Source organism: Epinephelus lanceolatus, chromosome 18, assembly GCF_041903045.1.
Source record: "Epinephelus lanceolatus isolate andai-2023 chromosome 18, ASM4190304v1, whole genome shotgun sequence".
NCBI lineage: Eukaryota > Metazoa > Chordata > Actinopteri > Perciformes > Serranidae > Epinephelus > Epinephelus lanceolatus.
In genome coordinates, this window is record NC_135751.1 from 30,292,676 (window position 1) to 30,318,183 (window position 25,508).

Sequence of the window (25,508 nt, forward strand, 5' to 3'; positions counted from 1 at the left end):
CAACACTTGAAAGTCATTTGCTGTGTTTCTGTTCTGTTTGGGATATTTTCCTTTTTTTCTTTTTTGTGTGTTGTTTTGTTTGTTTAAATGAATCAAAATGAAGACAAATGTTCACGTGTTGTTCTTCATCACACACAAAGAGAAGGTGGAACTAATATATCTGACAAACACAATTTAGATTGGCAATGAAAACACACTTTTCTGTATGTTGAATAATTAACACTGCTATGAAGTTGGCTAAATACTGAGCCAGTCACTAACACAGTTATAATTCTAATATCAACTTAAAATAACTAAAAATGATGATATTATGGAAGAAAACTGACTTTTGACCGATTCATTTCTACTATAGTTAGATGATGAGCTTTAAAACTAAGTTCAGTTGTGACCTTAATTTGTCATCACTTAAAAGGTTATTTATATAATGCTGCATCAGTTCTTGTGATTGTGATGTCAGAATATCTAAAATGATTTAAATAAGAACTGTATATAAAATCTTCAGTCTGTTTCTCTCTGTACTATAACAGTGAGCTGGTGTTGAAATCATTAGTGGTCTGAGGGCTCCTCCTCTGGTGGCTTCATGTTACAAGTGTTCAGGCACTGAGGGGTTTTTGTTCAGGTCTACTGATGCTTTGTGTCACTGTGGCTCTCTGGCACAGTAATACACAGCAGTGTCTTCAGGCTGCACATTCTGTCCGTTTAGAGTCACTGTTTTTGTGGAAGAGTCTGAGCTGATACTGAACTTGTTCTTCAGTGAATCTTTGTAATATGAGGTGGATCCAACACGTGCTGCTCCAATCCATTCCAGTCCTTTCCCTGCAGACTGTCTGATCCAAGCTGTGTAGTAGGTGCTCACAGAATAAGAGACCTGACAGGTGATGGTCAGACGTTGACCTGGCTGCACAGTCACAGAGGCTGGCTGTGTCAACTGTTGACACTTCACACCTGTTAAAAAAAGGAAAATGATTTGTAAGAAATGATCAAATTAACAAAAGAAGAACTGTTGACTTTGACAAATTCAGAGAGACTCACATCCAGCTGCCAACAGCAGCAGCAGAGCTACAGAGAACATGGTTTATGTTGAAACTGACGTGCTGTGCACTCCACTGACAGCCTGATGTGATGTTTTTATAGCTGAGTAACAAGGAAGCTCACTGAGTTTGCATAGAATCAAATGTGTGGTGAATGAGTGTGGATCAGACTGGAGCTATTTCGAGGAACCTGTTGTTATTATTAATATTTATTTTTTTTTATTGATTCTCCAGAATAAAACACCACAGTGTCTTTAGATGAGCTGCTGTGATTCAGCTTGGAATCTTAATTCAACTTTATCAGGATTTATTTTTCAGAACCTGCTTTTGTATAATTAACATCTGGAGCTTTTTCAGTTCATTGTTGCACTGACACTTTTTAAAATCTTGTTTTTATGATGAATATTTATAAACAAAACAAAAAATACTTAAAATGTATATTTCAACAGTTAATTAATGATGGATATTTCATAAACAACTCAAAGCAATTAAACCAGTCCAAAAACTGCATTTCTGTTTTTGCTGTAAATCATGTTATTTAGACCTAAATGTATATTGAGATCATTTTGATGAGTGCTAAAGTCTTTAAGATTTATATTCCTGGTATTTATATACGTGGACAACCTTCAGCACCAGTTGAAACCAACAGAGCCATCATCAAGAGTGTTAGTTTTCTTTAAGCCATGTTCACAGTGTGTTTATGTTTCCAAATCCATGAATCCCCTTTTTAAATATGACGTTAACTGGATCCCTGTGAGAATTTGTTTACAGTAAGCTCCTCCTACATCACATTCTGCTTTCAAAGTCAAATTCAAGTCTCTGAACACATTTAACATGAAATAAAACATCATTTAAAAAATCCAGATGTTAAATGAATATAAAATTTGAAGCAGTTGTATTTACAAAATTCTAAAAGGGGAGAAAAGTAATGTGTTTATATTTGTATTGTTTTTATTTCATTTTTTTTTTTACTTGAAACTTGAAGTTAATTTATGTAACATATCCATGGTCTGCAGAAACATTCTACTGGTGACTGGGCTAGTCACTGAATAAGCAAGATATGCCTATTTAATAATATGATTTATACACTCAGATCTGTGTTCACAAAGTGTTTGGTGTAACTGTATTGCATTATTTTATTGCAGGACTCCAAGTAAGGACACGCTTTAGCAGCATTATGGGATTTTGTACAGCTGCTCAACCAACTCCAGTCACTGTGTGTTACGAGCACAATAATAAACAGTAGAATCTTCAGTCTTCAGACTGTTCATCTGCAGATACACCTGCTGTCTGCTGTTGTCTCTGGAGATGGTGAACCGGCCTTTAACTGACTGAGAGTAGTATTGACTGCCAGCACCATCAGCAGAGATCCACTTCAGTCCTTTTCCAGGAGCCTGTCTGACCCAGTGCATCCCGTAGCCACTGAGTGGAAATCCAGAGGCTGTACAGGTCAGTCTGTGAGATTCTCCAGGCCTTTTAATCACTGGTTCAGATTCTGTCAGAGTCTGACCATCAACACCTGTTAAGACAAGCAAGAAAATAGTGATTTCCTGTAAGTTGGTCACCTTTTCAAGAAAGATTTTATTTAAGATCTGATGATATTTTCACCTGCCCAGCAGATAGTTAAAAGCAGCGGTCCTGTCCTATAGTCCATCATGTTAAACTGTGTGTCCACTGTTCTCTGTCCTCCTCTCTGCAGTCAGATAAGTAGAGGTGGAAGATATCTGAGTTTTGCATTGACTCCTCCTCACAGGGAGGAAACAACTGAAATGGACAAGAATCTAAGCTTGTTACAGGTGGATGTACAGGAGGATTTTAATTGTGTAAAATGTCAATTTTGTTATATTAACATATAACTCAACAGACTATTGATCCATAGGACCTGACTATGATAACAAGTCAGATTGAAAATCTAATATCAACCTGGGCCAATCTCCACACATTGACAAAAGAAAAGATTTTTTTTCTGCTTACTGTTTATGCTAATGGCATATCTTTTAATTTAATTACAAACATCTATTTTAAAGTCATGAAAATCCTAAAGTTATCAATTCCAAGGGTCAGTAAATTGCACTTACAGGATAGCTACAATACACAATTAAATTTCTGAAGATATCTCAGCTGAATTTATTTCACTCAGAAGTTTAATGCTTAAAAATAAATAAATAAATAAATAAATAAATAAATAAATGTTGCATTATGTAAGTTTTCATTGTGAAATTACATACAATAATGTATCAGTGATTGAAACCTCGAGGTATTTAAATGGCTGTAACAGTGAGCTGGTGTTGAAATCATTAGTGGTCTGAGGGCTCCTCCTCTGGTGGCTTCATGTTACAAGTGTTCAGGCACTGAGGGGTTTTTGTTCAGGTCTACTGATGCTTTGTGTCACTGTGGCTCTCTGGCACAGTAATACACAGCAGTGTCTTCAGGCTGCTCATTCTGTCCGTTTAGAGTCACTGTCTTGCTGGAAGAGTCTAAGCTGATACTGAACTTGTTCTTCAGTGAATCTTTGTAGTATGAACCTGCAGTATTTTTCATTCCAATCCACTCCAGTCCTTTCCCTGCAGGCTGTCTGATCCAAGCTGTGTAGTAGCCAAGATAATAAGAGACCTGACAGGTGATGGTCAGACGTTGACCTGGCTGCACAGTCACAGAGGCTGGCTGTGTCAACTGTTGACACTTTATACCTGTTAAAAAGAGAAAACATTTTGTAACAAATGATCAAATTTACAAAAGAAGAACTGTTGACTTTGACAAATCCAGAGAGACTCACATCCAGCTGCCAACAGCAGCAGCAGAGCTACACAGAACATGGTTTATGTTGAAACTGACGTGCTGTGAACTCCACTGACAGCCTGATGTGATGTTTTTATAGCTGAGTAACAAGGAAGCTCACTGAGTTTGCATAGAATCAAACATATGAAGCATCAATGTTGGTCTAATTGGAGCCAATAGAAGAGTCTGTTCAGTGTTATTATATCTGCACCGTAAAAATATGCCTGGGAATCACTGCATTAAATATGATTTCAATTTCATTACACACTAAATTGTAACATTTTAAACAATGACACCACATTTATAGAAATGAAACAACTTTGTTGCTGTTGCAAACAACTAATACTTAATTGGACAGTATTGATATCAATTCAATATCAGAACATTATGTAAATTCCTCTATATGATAGTAAACAGCAATAAGCATTATTATTGTCATTAATGTGAATATTAACATAAAAACACATTCATTAAGATCAGCACTGAGCAATTTGACACAACACAATCTATGTGGGATTCAAGTAAATTAAAATTAAATATGCTGTCATCACTCATCTCCACTTTATAGATCACTGCTGTCGTCTTTCAGAAATTATTTTAATCAGACTTCAGAAATGTACCTATTGATGTAGAATAGAGAAATATGAACTCTCCATGGTTTGAGTATCAGTCAGTTAAGGTCAATGAGAACAGCAGATCTGAGTGTCTCAGAAGTCACAGAAGATACAGAAACTTGACACTGACTGCCCTCTGGTGATTTTATGAAGGAAAAGCAACATTATTTTTCATTCATATTATGACTCATTGTGTCTTCATTTATAGAAATGTAAAGTTTTTGTGCCATGTTGTTGTGCTTTCTTTGGCCCTTTTAAGAACAAGTGCTTTTTGAGTTTTTTCTGTATTTAATATTTAGAATAAATCTTCATCAGGAACAGTTTTTAGGGCTTTATATACTACAGGGACAAAGGTAATGTGTTCTTATATTTGTGATGTAAACAACATGTAAAAAAATAATGTGAACAATAAAATGAAATAGTTAATATAAGTACTAAAAAGGTATTTCATGCTTGGGCTCTACCAGCTTGAAAGAAGTGGTGTAGGTTTTTGTACAGCTGTTCAACCAACTCCAGTCACTGTGGCTCTCAAGCACAATAATAAACAGCAGAATCTTCAGTCTTCAGACTGTTCATCTGCAGATACACCTGCTTTCTGCTGTTGTCTCTGGAGATGGTGAACCGGCCTTGAACTGACTGAGAGTAGTAGATGCTGCCACTGCCACTACTGATACGAGCAACCCACTCCAGTCCTTTTCCAGGAGCCTGTCTGACCCAGGCCATCCAGTAGTTATCAAAGTGCAACCCAGAGGCTGTACAGGTCAGTCTGTGAGATTCTCCAGGCCTTTTAATCACTGGTTGGTTGAGACTGAGTCGGAGTCTGACCATCAACACCTGTTGAGACAAAAAAGATATGCATGCCATGGGTAACGTTGGTAGCACAAATAGTAATATGCCAGATTAACATCAGGTAAAATCTTCACCTGCCCAGCAGATAGTTAAAAGCAGCAGTCCTGTCCTATAGTCCATCATGTTAAACTGTGTGTCCACTGTTCTCTGTCCTCCTCTCTGCAGTCAGATAAGTAGAGGTGGAAGATATCTGAGTTTTGCATTGACTCCTCCTCACAGGGAGAAGACAGCTGATTGGATCTGATATTAAGTTTTTGTTTGATGAACATGTAATGTCAGTGAGCCCAGGTCGGGAGTGGGTTTTGCTAATGGATGGATGGCTGCAATATTAATTTTACATTCCCCTAAACTGGCATGCCTAAGACTTGTCTGACATATTTCAATTAAATTTGTCTTAAATGCTCTATATTTAGATCCCCAACCCTGTTTCTTTCAGAGAAGAAATCATACTTTAGGTTTCCTTACTCCCTGTCACTATATCAGTTACCCAAATCCTCTCTCCACATCACCTGTACTGCCTTTTCCTCACTTGAGTCATATCTCACAGCAACAACTGGATCATTACCATGGCTGTTCTGTCCCAAGGTGTCCCTCAGGGCTCTGTGCTTGGTCCTCTCCTGTTCATCCTCTACATGTTTTCCCCTCTATAATACCATCTGTCTTCATGGTCTCCACTTAAACTTCACTGCTTATGATGTCACACTCTACATATGTACTATATCCACCATCACTGCAACTCTCTGCACCCTGACCAACTGCCTCACCAAAATCAAGTGATGGATGCAGGTCATATTTATTTATTGTTGTCTTGTTTCCTCTTCAACACATACACTATATACATGCCACAACAATAACTGAAACATAAAACAATAAAATGAATATTGTATAAAGTATTTTTTTTACACATTAAATCTTTTTTTTAAAAGAAACTGAATGAATTACAGTAGACCATATACCTTAAAAAAACTCAAAAGTCCACATTTAGAGAATAAAATCAGAGCTGTTGTAGCAACTCACAATGTAATAACGGCTTATAATGTAATAACTTAAATATAATAAAAGTTCATAATGTAATAATCGGCTCATAATGTAATAAAATCATGAGCACATAACATAATAACGGTTTTGTGCATAATGTAATAATGTAATAACTTATTATTATCATTATTTTTACCTCTTAAAGGTGCAAATAAAGCAAACGGCATGGGTTTCAGCGCATTATTAAACAAAATTTGTGAAAGCAAGAATTATTTAATATTAATTACACTCTCACATTTTATTATGTAAGATGTATAATGTTGAGCCACTAGGTGGCACCCATGCTAGTTATTTTGGTGACATATGGTGGTTATTTGACTCTACAAAGAGCATCTACCATATTCAATGTGCAGTTTATGATTGTATCAACACTGGGTGTGGATGCAACAGCAATAGTATACCCACATGGTCACTATGATGACAGTCTGCCATTGCTGATTCTAGGTCATTTTGCTGAAGGTCATGGGGACCATTATGTTAGCCTTGATGGATCAGTCAGACCATTCATTCAAAGAATTCAGGAAACAGAGAAGCAGAGTGTGCTTGTTTATAATACTGGCTCTGATGCAGTTCCTGACTCTGACCACCATTCAAACCCTGACTCTGACCATCCCTCTGACCCCAACAATCATCTTCTCCTGGACTCTGACCACCATTCAAACCCTGACTCTGACCATCACTCTGACCCCAACAATCATCTTCTCCTGGACTCTGACCACTCAAACCCTGACTCCGTCCATCATTCTGACTCCAACACAGTATGTCACACTGGCCCCGATGTTGTTCCTTCTGCAGGTCCTACAGTGCCAAAATGTATCTTTCATGCTGACCCTGACACTCTCTTGGTTGCTAGCCCTAACTTGCCTCTGCTCGTACTGTCATCCATTATCCAGTATTGCCTGTTGATGGATTTTACAATGCTGGGCACCTTCAACAGAGTTCCCAACTTGTTCAAAGAGCTAACCCTGCCATTCCTACCAAGAATTTATATTTGTGATACTTTGGTGGAAAGTTTAAATATTGTGATGGATGAAGACTGCTGCATAAGTATTAGCAGGTTATACAGAGCGGCTGGACGCAATAGTGGCCTTGTGTCGAATATCAGGGAGCTCTTCAGCCAAATGCCAGGTGGATTACAGCCTGGATCGTGATTCAACATATATCCTTCAGATGGTTCCATATTAAAGACATTTATTGGAAGAAGTAAAGTTTTCTTTTTTTTTTTTTTAAATCCCATTCACTCATTAAGCCTTGATCTGAGTGAACACTGACACAGTCACTGACAAATGGAGCCCCCTGGACTTTTGTTGGCAACTATAATTTATGGTCATGTATTATGTATGCATATTGTTTAGTTAAATTTATTTGGACTTATGTTTTTACTTGGGTGTCCTGACAGGCTGTGTTTACATTTTAAGAACTTTTGAGCTGGTTCATTGTTATTACATGGTTCTAAAACGCTCTTTTCATTCTTGCACAAGTTCCAAAATAAAGTAAATTGAATGAATATGTCATGCTGCTATCATGTATTTAACGTAAGTAGTAGGAAAACAATGCTTAAAGGTCTTTATTAAATTGGCATTAAGACCAACAATAAAATAACAGCAACTGGAAGGTCTTCATCAGGTTGTATGAAAGGAAAGAGTGTTCACTTATTATTGTGTCCTGCATTTATTGTAGCAACAGTAAACAAAAGAAAATGCTCTTTCAAGCTAAATGAACTGCAGTCCCCCTCCTTCCCTAATCCACCCGCTTCTCCTGCTGGCTTTTGAGTTGGTTACTGATGCGCCACCTATGTACAAATTATAGTCAAACACAGACCTCTTCCCTTAGTGCATTCTCTTTGTCAGTGTGTGCAATTTAACCTTTAAACAATTAGGCTTCTCTTCCTGTTTACATATGTGGCTTGCCGCGTATTGGGGGTGGAGGTATATGGCATCTAAGTTGGCCATTGCTCCACTACGTTTTGCAGAAATTGTGTGATCCTGCTGACAGACAGACAGAGAGACACAGAGGTGAAAGCATTTCCTTCCACCCCTGCAGGAATGGCAGAGGTAAAAATGATGATAATGCAACACTTTTCTCACAATATGAGCCATTATTACATTATGAGCTGTTATTACATTATGAGCGGCACCAGTAAGGCTCATAATGTAATAAGTTATTACATTATTACATTATGTGCAAAGCTGTTATTACGTTATGCGCTATAGATTTTATTACATTATGAACCAATTATTACATTATGAACTTTTAATACATTTAAGTTATTACATTATGACATTATGAGTTGCTACACCTCTTGTGATCACTATCATTTGGTCTAAAAGGACATATTGTGTCAAGATCTTGTTTCAGTTTTAAGTGCATATTAAAATATCTCAGATCAGTCCACAGATGTTCACAATGATTTTACATAGTTTCTCATGACTGTGCTAAAGGTTTCAGTTCCTGAGTCTATTAACAACAGACTTGAGAGCTAACCGACTGTGAAATCACCAAATTTACATAACAGAATCAAACATGGGCTGTTGATTCCAGGTGCTGGGGAGATGACAAACATAACAACATATAACATAATTAATTAATTTTCAAAAATGTAAAATGTTTGGGGGAAAAGTACAGTTGTGAGTATTGGGTGTTAAATGTTTATAGCCTGTGGTGAAACTTCAGCCAGTACGAACAATATCAAAATAATAAAAAAGAGGAGGAGCAACATGAGTCATTATCTTGAAAAAAAGTATTTTCAAAAAGACACAAACCTCTTATAATTAAAATGAAAAAGGACAATTGTAATTACTTCCATGATACTTTGAATAGACCTGTACTTGTACAGCACCTTTCTAGTCTTCTCTCAAAGCACTTAAACACTACATGACACATTCACCCATTCACTACTGGCCAAGGCTACCATACAAGGTGCCACCTGCTGTTCATCTTAAATGCACTCATACTCTGATGAAACAGCCATCAGGAGCAATTTGGGATTCATCATTATGCCCAAGGATACTTTGACATGCAGACTGGAGGAGGTGGGGATTAAACCATCGATCTTCTGACACATGGATGACCTGCTCCTGAGTCTAAGCTGCCAAGTTTATCAAGAGTGTGAAAATATACGTAGTTGAATTGTGACATTTTAATAAATGAAACAAAAACATTTCACTTGAGACTATTTTTGACGTTTATTTTCTAGATCAGACAAACTGTAAATCATTTCATTGAACATATTTGATGAGCATGTTTTTTATGAAAGGAAAGAAAAATATATTTTGACCTTCAAAATCTCTCTTAAATATAAATGTGTTTGTCTGCAGAGAAACTTTAGCAAATATTTAAGGTGGTGTCATTTCCTCTGTAAAAGAAAAATACACATTTAGTGCTAAAGTGCATAATTGATACCTTTACATATAAAAACATAGAAATAGAGAAATAAAATGAGTCCTATAAAAACCCTGTCAGATGGTGTTGCTATAGTATTAACTTGAATCATTTCAGAACATTGAGGAGTGGATGAATGTTGTTGTCATGACAAGTTGAACATCAGAGTTGATTTTAGTATTCAGTCTCATTTCTTTGAGTGTCCTGTCTATGTTTGTTAGGTTGCCCTCGCTCAGTTTGCTGCACTGGAACAAACAGGAAAACTGACTCAATATTGAGCATGTTGTCAATATGCATCAATAATCATTGACTGCAAATAATGACATCACAACATAGCTTGTGCTTTGAAATGTGTGATATTTCACAGCTGTTTGTGCTGTGAAAATGCTAACAGGAACAGACTAAAGCTGCTGGTTGACTTCCTGAGTTTAGCTCCTGGAGCTCCTCACTTGGACTATTTGATCAAAAAGCACTTTGACTTGCTGAACCTTAACAAGAATCTGTTTGCATGACCACGCTCCTCCAAGCACATAGTTGAACAGACAAATGATCTTGATTTACAAGAGAAGCCCACACTTCACTACCATACAGTAATGTCAGTTTGATTATAGATGTGAATATTGTGAGCCAGATTCTAACAGGTATATCTATGTTTGAAGACTTCTTTATAGCATAGGGCTCTCTGGGCTCAGTTCAGCTGTGTGTGGGTGGAGGGCTCAGTGGAAAAAAGGCTTCCAGACAACAAGAGAAAAGACAAACAGCCACAGAGAGGGAGAGCAGTTGATGAGTGTGCACAGCAGCAGATATGAATCTGTTCTCAGTGGTTATTAGAACTCATAAAAAAACTGTTGACAGCCCATCAACACTTCCTCTCCTGCAGCAGACGGGTTGTGTGGGTTTCTGCTCTGCAGCCTTTCTCACAGTAAGAACACAATGACAGTTACAACCATCCACTCTGTTTAAAGAATCCAGATTCCAGGAACTTCAGTCACTCACTACAGTGTTCACATGGGAATAAGAACTAAACTACAGTTCAAGACAGCAGCATGTTCACAGTCACAGCAGCTCAACTTTTCTTAAATGCTGTTTCTGAAATCTTCTCAGAAGTTTCTCGGTAAAAATACAATTTCAGATGGGTTTGAAGTTTCAGAGTGTTTAAATCAGCATGAGAGGATTTTAAGCACTGACTCCTCCACCGCAACATTTCCAAAAATAAGTGTTACATCTGTTATCATTGATCAGAGCCACAGAACACAAACCACTCAGACAGAAACACAAACCACAGAGACAAACAAGTTATCTTGTTGTTTCACCCCCTCAAAAAAAAACATCTCTATCTGTTTCTGAAGCAGACCTAGAGCGGCCATGTTGGTTCACCTCAGGATCATAGTGTGCATACATTTTTAACATGTCAGTCGAAAAACAAGTTCAAATTCATCTCTTCGTTATCTGACATTTTTAAATAAATACTCTTCATACATGACTTCATCACAAATATGTTTTCTACATGTCTAACTTTTGTATTTCTTTGTGAAGCATTTTGTGATTCTGTCTTGAAATGTGTTCATAAATATAAATCTTAATTCCCGTCTAATCAGTAACGATACCAATCCATTTCATCTTGATAAAACTGTAATAGTTAAGTGACATTTTATTGATTAATAAAAACAAACAGCTCCATTATTTCAGCAACATTCAGACTTGAGGCCGACTGATGAAGCTGCTGTGTAATCATTTTATAGCTGTCGTAGCTTCAAAGCAGCTCGCTCTGCTGTTTGTTCATGTGTGTAAACAACAGTGTCATCAGCGTGAAGTTTTACAGCCACACTGACACAATTATAAAAGGGGCTCAGCACTGTGTGAAAGTATATTCAGAGCTACTTACAACCAGAGTCAAATGACTTGTAGGTGTCAACATACACGGCCAATGAAGTTGATTCTGCTTCTGATTATTTGCTATGAAGCCAAACTGGAATCCATAAAAACAAAGAGGTTTATAAAACACAGACACTTTGATTTTTCAGTTTATTGAGAATGTGACACTGAAAGAATTTGACAAACCTGCCACACTCTGCAGAATGTATTAAAAAGAAACACAAGAACAGGAGAAATACTACAAACAATAAAATATCTGACAGACAGCTCATGATTCAGATTCAATTTCTGTCATTATACAAGTCAAATTTAAAAGTGGAAACAAACTGTATTAAAATAACACAACACAGAATTTATGCTTGCAAATATATATATGTGTGTGTGTGTGTGTGTGTGTGTGTGTGTTTTTATATGTTGAGGATGACTCTATCTAACTTGTGCATAAAAAGATAAAATTTACAACCAAGCACAAGACGTCATAAGTGATATTTGTGAACACTGATCAAAGTGATAAATGAGATGAATTGATGAGATTTGATGGTGAGAAGAGGCGAGCAGAAAACAGTCAGTCAGCATGTGTGCAGTTGGTGGACGGTCCCTTGTTTCTGAGGATCATCAGCAGAGAGAGTCCACAGCAGTACGCCAGACTCTTCACTATCAGCACTGTGTACAGCACACAGAGCAGCTTCACCCTGCACTGAGACTGGAAGGACACTGACACTGACACTGACACACACGCACACACACACACACACACACACACACACACACACACACACACACACACACACGTTGATCAGTATAACTTGGACTTTTCCAGACGGGACAACCAGCTTTACATGAAGACAGGGGTCGGCTACAATTTGAATGAAAGCTCAAAGGCCCTTATCAAATCCAAGAAGTCAGGGCCCCAGCAAGCTTTTTAGGTGTGGAGCCAGGACAGTGACTTTAAATGTTGAAGTGAAAAAGGAAAGATTGGCATTGAAGGAGAGGCAGCAGGTGATCTTACAGTCAGCTTGCTGCAGAGCTGGCAGATCTGTTGGCTCTCTCTCTGGAGGACAGGAGGCTGCTGGAGCTGGAACCTCTGAAAAAGAAAAGGAGTGAAATGTTTGGTGTCAGTGCGAAAAGTCAGTCCTCTGCTCCTCTGCTCTCTTTGACAGCATCTCCACATGAAGCTGAATCACTGCTGAACACAGTCACCAAGCCTTCATTACCTTGTTCTGTTTGGGCCTCCACTGTGCCCCCATGGTGCTGGACGGAGCAGCGGTATTTATACGTGCTGTTCTCTTGCTGACTGATCAGCAGGATGGCAGCGGTGCGTCCCAACTCTCTGAGCACCAGCTGCTCTCCCTCAGCAGGGAGCAGAGGTCCATTCTCCTCTTGTCTTTTCCAGGAGAAGCGGACCCGAGGAGGAAACATGCCTGAGGCCAGACACAGCAGGGAGCTCTTCCCCTCCAGGTGGGCTCTGGATGCTGCTGGGTACACGCTCACCACAGGCTTCACTACCTGCTCATCTGAAGTTTGACAGCAGCAACAAGCAGCACAGACACACATTCACACAGTCAGCAGCAGCTTACAGCACTGCACTGCATTCAGTCTGATCCTGGAAACTACATGGACTCTGATCACTAAACTACTCATCAATATCAGCACAAAGTTCACTACATATACTGGATTCACCTTCATATCAAACACACTGAGCAGCTACTGTCAGCATGTCTTCTATGGACACTGAAGAAACTATTCTTTATTTTAATGGACAAACTTCAGTCACTCTAATTTAACAAGAATTATTATTACATAAAAAATTGTCACTTTTACTTTTAGTTTTCCTGTATTTTAAATAACTGACGGGTACATGAATACACATATTATACTTTACTACATATTTACCTTCACGTAAAACAAGAAACAATACATTTACCACCGTATACTTTACTGTGACCAATTTAAAAAATGTATATATAAATAATCTTTTTTTTTTTTTTCACAATTCATATTAATTTTCAACAGTTTTAACAACACACAATCACTTGTGATATTTGAATAAAAACTGCTATGAAATGAAAATTAAGATGAAAACATACTGATCCTAAACGGAGTAACTTACAATATAATAAAGTTTAAAAAATATAATATGATATGATTCCATATGGTATGATAATATAATATAATATAGTAAAGACATTTTCCTTCACAATATTTACCGTTTTATTCTTCTATATTTAATATTTGATAAACAATTAGCAATTATTTATCTTCACATAAAATACAAATTTCCCTTTATTGATTACAATATAAACACAACAGGTTTCACATTTACCAAATAACAACTTTTAAATGTCAGTTTTTAGCTTCTTGTTAATATACAATTAACACAGCATGTCAGTGTGCAAAACAGTCGTCTTTAAAAATAATACTCATTATGATATTATATAATATATTTTTTTCCTTTTGAAATTAAATCAGCTGTATTTACTTATTCATACAATCTGCCAACATTTACCCTCCAAAGAATATTTGCTGTCATATATTTAAGATGACACTGGACATAATATATAGTTTTGATTTTGTGTGTATTTGTCTGTGTGTTTATGATCATATATCATCACTGATCAAATATCATTTAAATATTAAAACCACACTGTTGTGTCAAAAAGAATTAGTCAGTTTAAAACCTTTTTTGCCGTGTCGGGCATCGACCTTGTGGATTTTTTTTTTTTTTTCATTATAGTAATTTGTTTTTTGTTGTTGTTTTTTTTCATTTCAAATTAAAAACAATAGGTCGGTACAGTTCATTTCAAAGTGTAACTTTAAAATATAAATACAGAGTCATATGAATTGGCTGACAATATGACATACAAATCATAAAAATAAATACAATATATTGATATACATATATAAAATATAAATACATATATACTGTGCGATGTAACCATAAATTGTAAACTACTGTAGTTTAATAAATGTCATGTCTTGATACTTTCTTTAAATGCCCTATTCATTTATTTAATATTGAACACTTTGGGTCTAATATATGATGAATAAAAATAATTAATTTTTCCCAAAAACATTTTTTGTTATCTTTATAACCACCTGTAACTCTTAAATCAGGGTGATTGTAAATATAAAATGCTACTAGTTGTCGGAGGATTTGAACATTTCACAAACTGAAATCCTAAATTGTTCTTACGTGCCTGGTTTATCTCAACAATCTTTTTAAATTATGTATTTAATATTAACTAATAAAGGAATAAATAATGACATATAATCCATATTCTAATAATGTTAACATAACGGATATAATCAACAAGTTAATACACGAACAACTTTGACTTTGACACAAGATAAATGTATGTACTTGATTATGTCTTTCTTCAGTGTTTAGATATTTAAGCGAAACACACACTGACCTGGTATTAATCTCACAAATAAAATATATGTTTAGATTTACGCTAACTTCTTATTAAAACAAATCCAGGTACGGCATGGTTCATAATTAATATCCACGATAATTATTCATCAACAACAATTATAATTGAGCTGAATAAATTCTAAGAACATCTCAAACCTGCATTTAGTGATGATGCCAAAGAAAATGTTTTCAAAGCTTTCTAAGAAACAGCTGCGTTACAAACATCTGTCTGCTCTGTTTCACATCAGTATAAACCTAAATAAGGCCATTAGATAAACTTCTCTATCATCAAGAAACACACTAAAAACACAAAAAAGACAAAAAGACTTCGTAATAAAAATTAAAAGTTTAAATGTGACTTACGTGAAGATACTGTGACATCAGTCCCCTGGCCCCAGTAGTCCAAAGCATCACAGTGCTACATCTCCACTCAGTGCCTAAACAAAAACCTCATGTACCAGAAAAATGCACAAAAACGTCGTTATGTGACTGAAATAAACATAAATCCTGGTCAGTATTATACCCTGGTGTCATCCTATGATCATGTGTTTTGTGTTGATTCTTAATCAGTTCTTAAAGTAAAGATTTACTGGAAGATAACATTTACAGCTGTGCACTAACTGTGACTTTAAACGATTGATTAACTAACTTTTAACGACTAATCTGCTCATTAAAAATGATAAACACAGTGTTACCTCGTATTCCAATGAGAAATATTTCATCCTGTCCTTTTTCTCTGTCACAAGAATGGGAGAGTGTTGCAGATTTGCTGTTAGGTTTTTGTATGGCTCTGTATCTCTGTGCTGCCCCGTACACTGTGATAAACCCTCATACAAAAACCTGACACTGTTTCCTGCACTCGAGGAACAGGGACCTGTACTGTCAGCAGTGGGTAAGAATATCACAAAACTTCTATTCTAATTGACAAAACTATTTATAAATGTTACACACTTCCTATTTAGCATTTTGCATTGTACATGTTTTAATCAGTTTATTGGGATTTCTTTTAAATTCAGTGTTGTTTTTTCCTGTCATTGTCATTAATGTACCGTGACATGGCTTATGGTCACATTTGAATCTGAAAAACTTAACTTAAAAATGACTCCAAGGTCATCTTTTCAACATTAAAAAACAACTTTTAAGATATTGATGTAACATCAACCCACTGTATTGTGGTCAACAGCATCCTTTATCTAGACTGTAAAGCTGGATACAGTGCTCGGAAACTATAGCAACATAGTCTGCTTTAGAAATTATATTTTATTTAATAAGTAAAATACTATTTTCTATTAAAAAATATTTAAAAAAAAAAAGAAATAAAGGAGCTTTCAAACTCACAGCTTGTTAAGGGACTTGAAGAACACTGAACAAAATGCATTCAGATGAAAATAAATGTGAGATTATATAATTGGTAACATTTTTAAATGCTGCTGTAAATTTGTAGAATAAAAATTGAAACATCAAAGCAATTGAGAATGTTTAAATTTGATTAGAGCTTCATTTCATTTGGTCTTTTTGGCGGACATCAGTAGATGAGAGGGTAATAAAACAAAATAAAGATTATTCTTCTGTAATTGGTTTTAAAGATGAGGAGAAGGTCAGCCTGATGTGTGTAAACTCCACTCTTTGTTGTTGTTTTAGTCAAGTTGTGAATGAAGCATACTGCAGGGGAACGCTTAGGATAGACATGAATTAGGGGTCTGTTTAAAAACATCTTGCATGGGGTGGTTTTACAGCACTTTCTATTAGTGACTGTTGCAGTGGCATTTTCAGTGGTTTGTGTCCTAACAGAGCATCTACAGGGAGGTGTGGATGGACTCCAAAAAGCAAATAGTACGGAGAGTGACCTGTAGTTGCATGAGGTGTCACGTTGTAGGCATGGACTAACTCAGCTAAGTGCTCAGGCCAACGGCGCTTCTTCTCTGGTGGCAGTGTCCGCAAGAGATCATGCAGAGTCCTATTGTACCTTTCACATTGTGCATTCCCCTGAGGATGGTGAGGTGTCGTGCAGGTTTTCTTTACACCATAGAGCCTACATAACTCAGCAATTACGTCGCTTTCGAAGTTTCTGCCCTGATCTGAATGTAATCTCTCAGGCACACCATACTTCATGAACCACTCTCGCAGAAGGACCTTGGCTGTAGTGTCAGCTTTTTGATCACGAGTAGGGAAGGCTTGTGTGAACTTTGTGAACACATCTGTCACCACTAGAACATTCTCTCGTCCGTCTGAAGCAGGCTCTAAGATGGTGAAATCTATCGCAACTACCTCCAGGGGCCGTGTAGCTAAGAAAGACTTCATAGGAGCATGTATTTTGGGCTGTGGCCTTTTGGTAAGGACACATCTCTGACACTTCTTTACCCACTGCTCTACATCATCGTACATTCCCCCCCAGAAACATCTCTGTTTCAAAAGGTTCTGTGTTCTCTCTATCCCCTGATGCCCCATACGATCATGCACACTCTCAAGGACCTGTTCTTTCAAACAGGCAGGTAACAGAAACTGGTGACATTCACCCACATGGACATCATCAATCACACAATAAAGTAAACCATCTATCTCCTTGATCCGGTGCCACTGTCTGAGTAGAGACAATATAGGCTTGGCCAACCCTATTCTCTCATGACAGGTGGGCTTTTGTTTCCTGTTCCAGAACTGTCTAAACATGCTTAGTGTGGGATCTGTACCCTGAAACTGGTGGAGCTCTTCCTTAGAGTAGCCAGGTAAAGTCGGAGTGTTATCCTGCTCGTCAGTACCCCGCTCAGCCTCTGAGGTACGAACTTGTCTCACTCTACAGCACTTGGCCCCTGCAGCTCCTAGCTCTGGGCCTAGCGCTGTTCCCTTCCTGACATTGCAAATGGCCACACAGCCCTCAAAATCTACGTCATCTGGGTGCGGTTGGGGCTCCCCTGCTAACGGCTGCCTAGAGAGGGCGTCTGCAGCAGTGTTACAATGGCCTGGGCGGTACTTGACTTCAAAGTCAAAGACTGCTAACTGAGCTACCCAGCGCTGCTCAATCGCCCCTAACCTGGCTGTGTTAAGGTCACACAAGGGGTTTTTGTCTGTTGTGACTGTGAACTTAGAGCCTAGTAGGTAACCTCTAAATTTCTCAGAAACTGCCCACTTAAGGGCAAGCAGTTCCAGTTTCATACTGCTGTAGTTTCTGTCATTTTTTTCTGCATTCCGCAGTCTCCTGCTGGCATATGCTATCACTCTTTTCTCTTTTCCCTGCTGCTGATACAGGACTGCGCCTAACCCAGAACCACTTGCATCTGTCTCAACAATGAAAGGAAGAGAAAAGTCTGCATAACCTAACAAAGGGGTACTGGTGAGTTTCTCTTTCAGTAACTCGAAAGCCTCCTGACACTCCGTGGTCCATAAACTTTCAACCAACTGTTTAGATCTCGACGGGCTGGTGTTTTGGAAACATGCGTTAAGGTCATGTAGAGGGCCTGCCAGCTGAGAAAACCCCTCCATGAACCTTCTATAATAACTACAGAAGCCTAAGAAGGATCTTAACTCCTTTACTGTGCTTGGAACTTTCCATTGCTGCACTGCAGCAATCTTATCAGGATCAGTCCCTATGCCCTCAGCGGATATCTGATGACCAAGAAACCGCACCCTTGACTGCGAAAAGTGACACTTCTCCACCTTGACTTTAAGTCTTGTCTCCTTCAATCTCTGCAAAACTCTCTCAAGCCTCACTAGATGCTCCTCAAAAGACTCTGAGTATACCAACATGTCGTCTAAATACACAAGCATGATCTGCAGTACCAAGTCACTCATCGTCACCTGCATCAGCCTCTGAAAAGTGGCTGGCCCATTACACACTCCAAACGGCATCCTAGAGTACTCGTATAACCCAAAGGGTGTTGTACAGTCAGGTCCATAATTATTTGGACAATGATACAGTTGTTGTCATTTTGGCTCTGTACACCACCACAATGGGTTTTAAATGAAACAATGAATACCTGCTTAAAGTGCAGACTCTCAGCTTTCATTTAAGGCTTTTTTCAAAAATGTAGTATGAACCGTGTAGGAATGACAACCATTTCTTCACACAGTCCCCTGACTTTAAGGGCTCATAAGTATTTGGACAAACTAACATAATCATCAATTAAACAGTCAGTTTTAATACTTGGTTGCAAATCCTTTACAGTCAATGACTGCCTGAAGTGTTGGACACATAGGCATCAGGCAGAGCATCACCAGGGAAGAAACCCAGCATCTGATGATGCCTATGTGTCCAACACTTCAGGCAGTCATTGACTGTAAAGGATTTGCAACCAAGTATTAAAACTGACTGTTTAATTGATGATTATGTTAGTTTGTCCAAATACTTATGAGCCCTTAAAGTTGGGGGACTGTGTGAAGAAATGCTTGTCATTCCTACACGGTTCATACTACATTTTTGAAAAAAGCCTTAAATGAAAGCTGAGAGTCTGCACTTTAAGCAGGTATTCATTGTTTCATTTAAAACCCATTGTGGTGGTGTACAGAGCCAAAATTATGACAACTGTATCATTGTCCAAATAATTATGGACCTGACTGTAAATGCTGTCTTATGGCGATCATCCTCGTGTACAGCGACCTGATGATACCCACTAGCCAGGTCGATAGTCGAAAAGAACTTTGCTCCGTGCAGGGCATCGAAACATTCATCAATGCGGGGCAAAGGGAAAGCGTCACGGCGAGTCTTTAAGTTTAGCTTCCTATAGTCCACACATAGTCTTAGACTACCATCAGTTTTTCTGACAAGAACCACTGGTGAAGCATAGGCACTAGTACTTTCCTGGATGACACCCTTCTTTAGAAGCTTGGTGATGTGCTCCCTAACCTCATTATACTGTGTGTGGGGTATACGGCGGTAGGGCTGCGAAACAGGGACTTCATCGGTCAGGGTGATCTCATGTTTGACTCGGTCTGTGTAACCTAGATCCTCATCTTGAAGAGCAAACACATCTGCATACTTGGCTAGGAGTACAGCTAACTTAGCCTGTTCTTCCTCTGTACCACCTATGTGCAGCTGGCCCAGTATTGACTGGAGGTCATTAACTGCTGTCTGTTTCTCTTTCTCTTCAACAGTCACTTCTTCCTGGTCAGCGGAGATGCGCTGAAATCTCACCTCTGTCTGATCATTGTCAACACATTCAACCTGAGACAATATGCCTTGCCTGGTCCGGGGATTCAACCACACATCCTCCTGAGAGAAATTCACTACCTGCACTGGGAACACACGTCTAGTGGCCTCCACAAGAGTGGGCGCTACTACAAGACCACCGGGCAGTGGTGACTTAGCAGGCTCCAGCAGCAGATAGGCACCCTCATCTGATGCAGTTTTGCTCCCTTTGGCATAAACTGTAGCGACAGAACACGCTGGCACACGTACTGTATCTCGGCCTGTTAGCCTGGCTGTGGCGGTCTTCTCTACTACCTCACATGTCTGTACTTGCTGAAAGGCTTCCCTCCAATCTGGATCCAGCTCTCCTCTGGGAGTAGTGTCGAACTAGGCTGTAACCAACTGCTTGCATCTCTTAATGATATTCATGCCAATGAGACCTGGCACTGGTTCCTGAAAACTCTTTGTCTGGGGCTGTTCTAACTCTTTGTTCTGAGTCGCCGACTCCTCCCCTCTAATTGGATCTTGAATAACAGGGTCTTTAACCACTAAGAAACCACACTCAGGTATGTTTACCCCCATGGCCTCCATATCTAGTTCAAGATATCCTAAGTAGGGAATCGGCGAAGAGTTTGCTGCAGTCAACTTGAGCCACTGGGCGGTGGGGAACACATCTCCCTCTTTCTCTAATAAGTATTGTCTGAAGAAAGACTCAGAAATGGTGCTAACCTGGGTCCCTGTGTCCAACAGGCATTTAACTGGAACCCCACCAATCTGGACTGAAACTTCACGACACTCACCCACCGCCCGCTCAAGGAATCGCTCACGGTTAAGAGTCTTAGAGCCTTTAGTCTCACCTCGGATTGCCCGGCTCTTGGCATCCGAGGAAGCTAGTTTGACTGAACCAAGGCACTGGAGGTAGTAGGCTGGTTTCCTGGTTTGCGTTGTGTGCACTCCTTTGCAATATGTCCCACCCCTTTACACTTGAAGCAAATTGGCTTCCCATCCTCTGTAAACTGGGGCTTCAGTCTAGGCTTACCACCTGTGTCTTTGCTGTATTTCTCCTTGAGAGCTAGACCCTCTTTCAATGCAATGGTTAACTCCCCTATAGCCTTGCTCTGCTCTGAGACCACCCTAACAATATCCTCTAGAGTGGTAGACTGCTTCTCCTGTGAGTTATCAGGACACTGGCCTTCTCCCCTGATACTGTCACATGCTACCTTCCTGCTCTTAACTGCCTTAGTGTTATATGACTTGTCCTCCAGGGACCAGGCGATGGCCTCTTCTCGTACATCCAACAGAGTGGTCTGGGGGTCGTCCCTAACCATTTTGCGTAGTTCTCTTCTGAGAGAAGAATCTCGCACGCCCTCAATGAATTGGTCTCTGACAGCGGTCTTAGCATTGGATACAGCATCAGGTCTCTGTTTTAGGACTAGTCGTAAGATCTGGGAGAGTGCGTGTGAATACTCCTGAAAATCTTCACCCTCCCTTTGCTGACGACCATAAAAGGCTTGGAACAGCCGAGCTATGCTACGTTTCTCTGCGTAAGCCTCTTGTTGGGAATAGAATGATTTTATGTGTTTTACTATAAGTTGTGTTTCTCTGTATAAGTTTTAGATGTGTGAACAATGAGAATACTGAGATGATTTCAGCTGATCTGAATGTGTTTGCTTTGCAGAAGTGGAGAAGTACAGGAGAGGAAGAGACATGAAGTCTGAGGAGCACATACCGCAATGCTTAGATAATTAGTTTCATATATGGTAAAAAGAATAGAAAGTGATATACAGATAGTAAGGTACAGCACGTGTAGGGAGTTGTGTTGTTCTCTTGTCTTTCAAAACAGGAACCACGCCCCCACCGCCAGCGGGAAGGAGTCAGATTAACACGAGGCAGGGGCGTGGTGTGGTGAAGGAGGAAGTGGAACTGCCAGTGAGAAGAGGACAACGCCTTGCGTGCACAATGACACTCTGTTACGCTCAAATATACTGGGTCAGGGAAAGGACAGGAGGTCAGACTTCGTGAACTGACACACCTTTGTTGTTCGTCAGGGATGTGAAGTTGAGACCCAGAGCTCTGTAATTTTATTCCTTTACTGCTTAATAAACTACATTAACTGAGACCGAATATCTTCTCCTATTGCTTCATTAAAGAACACGCAGGACTGAGCTCACACATAGCACATTAGAGAGTAGGATGAGACTCTTAGTCCAACACTCTCTTAAACAAGTGAATAACTCGTTAGGATCTTTAGGCTCCCCGTCCACGCACAGTCTGATCTCCTCTAACGCAGAACCTCTTAAAAGAGATAGAATGAAATCAATCTTTTCTTCAGGACTCTGACCTCTGGCCTTGATTACACGTTCTACCTCTTCAATGAACTCATCAACTGAGCGACCATCTGTGGCTGGATCCCCACTGAAAGGCTGGATCGGGCGCTCTCTCGGCACATAAACATATGACTTATTTGACCCAGTCTTTAGAGTGGCAATAGTTTCCATGGCTTTATCATGTTTCTCAGTCAGTACAGAAAGCTTAGCCTGCAATTGTTCAATAGTATCAGTCTCTTCTCCAGAGCTCTGCTCTTCGCTATGATCTGCCTCTGACATGGTGAAATGTCTCTGTGCAGACTTAGCTCAACTCAAGTCACTTGAAATCCCGCAGACAGGGAAGGGGTGATGGCTGCGTCCTCCTCTCTTTCCTCTAGGTCCCCGGGGTCGTCTGGATCTCAGGAAATCTTGTCACTGGTTCTCCACAGCAACTCCAGGCAGGCCTCACCACCCTGGATCCTTTTCTGCACCGGGGCCTTACATAGGCTGTATTCATAGTTTATGTTCATTCAAACATGTTACTTGGCTAAGCAGAACGCTTCATTAAAATTCAATAACATTGCATGATATACAACGAGGGGATAATAAGATAAATGTGTTACTTACAGGTTGAGATTGATCCATGTCTCTTCCACCGTTTCAGTCTAGCGCGTCTTGTTTGAACACTGCAAACAGTAGCTCAGTAGCTCAGTAGCTCTGCGATTGGTTTAAAAGTGTGGAGAAAATGTAAGGAGCCATACGACTGGCTGAAAGCAAACACACCTGATTACTGATGAATCTGTCAATCAGAATCATAAATTTGATTATCAGCCAATGGTGACGTTCATTGACCTGCGATGTAAGGGGAGTCTCAAAATTCACCACACAGATTTCTCTCACAAATGTAGAGGTTCACAGATGAGAAGCAGTTTGTAAATGCACATTCAGCGATTCGCATGATCTGTGAATTTATATTACAAGTTTGGATTAAAAAAATATTTGTGAAGCAGAGCTTGTGCATTTGCGAAACAGATCGTGTGCATTAGTGAGTCCGAAATACAACTGTGAACCAGAGCATGTGCATTTGTGAAAAACCCTGCGTGAGTTCATTCATTATGAGACTGATCTGACCCCATAGAAACTGTTCCTCTCTGTACTGTAACAGTGAGCTGGTGTTGAAATCATTAGTGGTCTGAGGGCTCCTCCTCTGGTGGCTTCATGTTACAAGTGTTCAGGCACTGAGGGGTTTTTGTTCAGGTCTACTGATGCTTTGTGTCACTGTGGCTCTCTGGCACAGTAATACACAGCAGTGTCTTCAGGCTGCACATTCTGTCCGTTTAGAGTCACTGTGTTGCTGGAAGAGTCTGAGCTGATACTGAACTTGTTCTTCAGTGAATCTTTGTAATATGTTGTGTATCCAGAAGCTGCACTTCCAATCCACTCCAGTCCTTTCCCTGCAGGCTGTCTGATCCAAGCTGTGTAGTAGCTGCCCACAGAATACGAGACCTGACAGGTGATGGTCAGACGTTGACCTGGCTGCACAGTCACAGAGGCTGGCTGTGTCAACTGTTCACACTTCACACCTGTTAAAAACAAAGATTGTAACAAATTAAGAAGTTACAGAGCAAATGAAGAACTGTTGACAAATCCAGAGAGACTCACATCCAGCTGCCAACAGCAGCAGCAGAGCTACAGAGAACATGGTTTATGTTGAAACTGACGTGCTGTGAACTCCACTGACAGCCTGATGTGATGTTTTTATAGCTGAGTAACAAGGAAGCTCACTGAGTTTGCATAGAATCAAACATATGAAGCATCAATGTTGGTCTAACTGGAGCCAATAGAAGAGTCTGTTCAGTGTTATTATATCTGCAGAGAGACAACAAATCACCTCTGCTTTACACAGTGATGTAACTTTATTACACACTGAACAGTAACATTTAGAAAATGTCCTTTACATAAATTAAACAACTGTTAACTTTGTTTAAGCCTACTGTAAACTATCAGTGCCTAAATGTGTTGCATTAGCATGTATATACTATGTACTGCATTTATTAATTCACTTATTTACATCCTTACTGCACTTTATTAATTTTATGAAATTAACTGCAACATTGTTTTTATTATCACATACTATGATTCACTTTAGGTTCCACATAACTTTATTGTGTCTTCATTTGTAGAAATGTAAAGTATTTGCAGTAGTTTAATTTCAGCCACCAGATTATTGTGCTGTCTTTGGCCACTTTATGAATGAGTGATGTTTATTGTGTGTGTTAGGGTTTTTTTTTATGTTTAATGATTTGTAATAGTATTTCTCAAGAACACTTTTTTAATTTGTACAGTGCAGGTTCAGATATTATTAGTTTTATTCATGACATACAGTACAGGCCAAAAGTTTGGACACACCTTCTCATTCAATGCGTTTTCTTTATTTTCATGACTATTTACATTGTAGATTCTCACTGAAGGCATCAAAACTATGAATGAACACATGTGGAGTTATGTACTTAACAAAAAAAGGTGAAATAACTGAAAACATGTTTTATATTCTAGTTTCTTCAAAATAGCCATCCTTTGCTCTGATTACTGCTTTGCACACTCTTGGCATTCTCTCGATGAGCTTCAAGAGGTAGTCACCTGAAATGGTTTCCACTTCACAGGTGTGCCTTATCAGGGTTAATTAGTGGAATTTCTTGCTTTATCAATGGGGTTGGGACCATCAGTTGTGTTGTGCAGAAGTCAGGTTAATACACAGCCGACAGCCCTATTGGACAACTGTTAAAATTCATATTATGGCAAGAACCAATCAGCTAACTAAAGAAAAACGAGTGGCCATCATTACTATAAGAAATGAAGGTCAGTCAGTCCGGAAAATTGCAAAAACTTTTATATGTGTCCCCAAGTGGAGTCGCAAAAACCATCAAGCGCTACAACGAAACTGGCACACATGAGGACCGACCCAGGAAAGGAAGACCAAGAGTCACCTCTGCTTCTGAGGATAAGTTCATCCCAGTCACCAGCCTCAGAAATCGCAAGTTAACAGCAGCTCAGATCAGAGACCAGATGAATGCCACACAGAGTTCTAGCAGCAGACCCATC

General features: G+C 39.1%; 1 long non-coding RNA gene across 1 annotated transcript; it reads right to left on the minus strand.

Annotated features, from left to right (window-relative positions):
* Positions 1-21,668: 21,668 nt before the first annotated feature.
* LOC144458648 (uncharacterized) lies at positions 21,669-24,232 on the minus strand. Its single transcript, XR_013488035.1, has 2 exons — positions 23,034-24,232; positions 21,669-22,913 (listed from the first exon to the last, which is right to left on the minus strand). It is a non-coding gene; the product is annotated as an uncharacterized LOC144458648 (long non-coding RNA).
* Positions 24,233-25,508: the final 1,276 nt, after the last annotated feature.